Source organism: Mustelus asterias, chromosome 8 (genome assembly GCF_964213995.1).
Source record: "Mustelus asterias chromosome 8, sMusAst1.hap1.1, whole genome shotgun sequence".
NCBI classification, from domain to species: domain Eukaryota; kingdom Metazoa; phylum Chordata; class Chondrichthyes; order Carcharhiniformes; family Triakidae; genus Mustelus; species Mustelus asterias.
The window spans coordinates 18,681,850-18,684,349 of record NC_135808.1 but is presented as its reverse complement, the minus strand read 5'-3'; the positions used below and the strand labels follow the sequence as shown (position 1 = coordinate 18,684,349).

Below are 2,500 nucleotides of genomic sequence, written 5' to 3'. Positions count from 1 at the left end.
CACCAGGTTAAAGTCCAACAGGTTTATTTGGTAGCAAATACCATAAGCTTTCGGAGCAGTGCTCCTTCGTCAGATGGAGTGGTCTCTGTTCTCAAACAGGGCACAGACACAGAAATCAAATTACAGAATACTGATTAGAATGCAAATCTCTACAGCCAGCCAGGTCTTAAATGTACAGACAATGTGGGTGGAGGGAGCATTAAACACAGGTTAAAGAGATGTGTATTGTCTCCAGACAGTACAGCTTGTGAAATTGTGCAAGTCCAGGAGTCAAGCTGTGGGGGTTACTGATAATGTGACATAAATCCAACATCCCGGTTTAGACCGTCCTCATGTGTGTGGAACTTGGCTATCAGTTTCTGCTCAGTGACTCTGCGCTGTCGTGTGTCGTGAAGGCCGCCTTGGAGAACGCTTACCTGAAGATCCAAGGCTGAATGCCCGTGACTGCTGAAGTGCTCCCCCACAGGAAGAGAACAGTCTTGCCTGGTGATTGTCGAGCGGTGTTCATTCATCCGTTGTCGTAGCGTCTGCATGGTTTCCCCAATGTACCATGCCTCGGGACATCCTTTCCTGCAGCGTATCAGGTAGACAACGTTGGCCGAGTTGCAAGAGTAAGTACCGTGTACCTGGTAGATGGTGTTCTCACGTGAGATGATGGCATCCGTGTTGATGATCCGGCACGTCAAACACTCCCAGGACAGGTACAGCACGGGGTTAGATACAGAGTAAAGCGCCCTCTACAGTGTCCCCATCAAACACTCCCAGGACAGGTACAGCACGGGGTTAGATACAGAGTAAAGCTCCTCTACACTATCCCCCATCAAACACTCCCAGGACAAGTACAGCATGGGGTTAGATATTGAGTGAAGGTATCTTTGCCCTGTTCCAATGAAATGCCTTAATCATAACCTTGGAAAATGATCAAAGATATAAATGTTATGTCACAAGACTGGTTGGATGTGGGGAATGGAAGTTAAGAAGTATTGCAGCAGGAGGTGTATCTGGAATCGGGAACTGCACTGACAGAGGGTTGGGTTATACCGAACCCCGTTGAGTCACACATCATCAACATTTTGAAAATCAGTCTTATCAACGCCATGGCTCCAAGATCAGGACAGGTGTTGGTGCTCCATAATGACCAGTTGGTCTGCCAACTCCTCAATCGACAAGGTCCAAAGTAGAACTGGCGGCGGGAATCATTCTTTTTTTCAATTCATTCATGGGACATGAGCATCGCTGGCTGGCCAGCATTTATTGCCCATCCTTAGTTACCCTTGGAGGGCAGTTGAGAGTCAACCACATTGCTGTGGCTCTGGAGTCACATGTAGGCCAGACCAGGTAAGAACAGCAGATTTCCTTCCCTAAAAGATGTTAATGAACGAGATGGGGTTTTCCGACAATCGACAATGGTTTCATGGTCATCAGTGGATTCTTAATTCCAGATATTTTTTCTTGAATTCAAATTCCACCACCTGCCATGGCGGGATTCGAACCCAGGTCCCCAGAACATAAGCTGAGTTTCTGGCTATATAGTATCGCGATAATATCACTGGGCCGTCACCTCCCCATTAGTGACAATTTGCCAGTCCATGAAAAATGTTTCATCATCAAAACTTTCAAACAAGCACCAAGGCCCAGCTTGGCTAGTGGTGAGAAAGGCCCTCCCCGTCAGATCCTTCCTACTCGCCCGGAGTATCACCCCATCTGCCCCTTACCGTCGAGGTGACCGTGGTGGGGAAGGGATTGTTGTCTACCTCCTTGTGGAATGGGCCTTTGTAAGGAAAGTCTGGGTCTTGGATCACTGTCTGTGCGGAGTCTGCACATTCTCCCTGTGTCTGCGTGGGTTTCCTCCGGGTGCTCCGGTTTCCTCCCACAGTCCGAAAAACCTGCTGGTTAGGTACATTGACCATGCTAAATTGCCCCTTAGTGTACCCGAACAGGCGCCGGAGTGTGGCGACGCGGGGATTTTCACAGTAACTTCATTGCGGTGTTAATGTAAGCCTACTTGTGACACTAATAAATAAACTTTAAACTTTAGCAGGTCCAGGAGACAGTGTGGTTTGAGAATGGAACAGCCCTCTCTGAGTGCAGTGTCACACCCCAAGGGAACAGCAGCAACCCCCACACTACCCACAACCCCCAGCAACACACACACCCACCAACCAAGGCATCACTGCGTCAGGGCAAGCGTGGCGTCTGTGTGCTGTGGGCCATCCCAGCTCAAAAAAGTACAACAAGTGTGCTCAGTCAGGGAGGGTGTGTGTGTGTGGGGGGGGGGGGGGGGGGGGGGGGAGGTGGTGGCTAGGGATGAAGAGACATGGAAGGGAATGAAGGAATGCACAGGCAGAAAGGTGACAAGAGTTACGAATAAAGATTTTTGAATCAATAGACAGACAGACAGAGCACGAGAGGCTGAAATTAAAAGACAGTTAGGAAACCAAAGATAGTTTTAAAGGATTTATATTTGTCGAAATAAGGTATAATTTTAGATAGGTTTAAT

The 2,500-nt window shown here is 48.4% G+C and overlaps 1 protein-coding gene across 1 annotated transcript in view; it reads right to left on the bottom strand.

The window, feature by feature from the left end:
• Positions 1–2,500, bottom strand: part of LOC144497667 (uncharacterized) — a 129,009-nt gene that overhangs the window by 51,623 nt on the left and 74,886 nt on the right.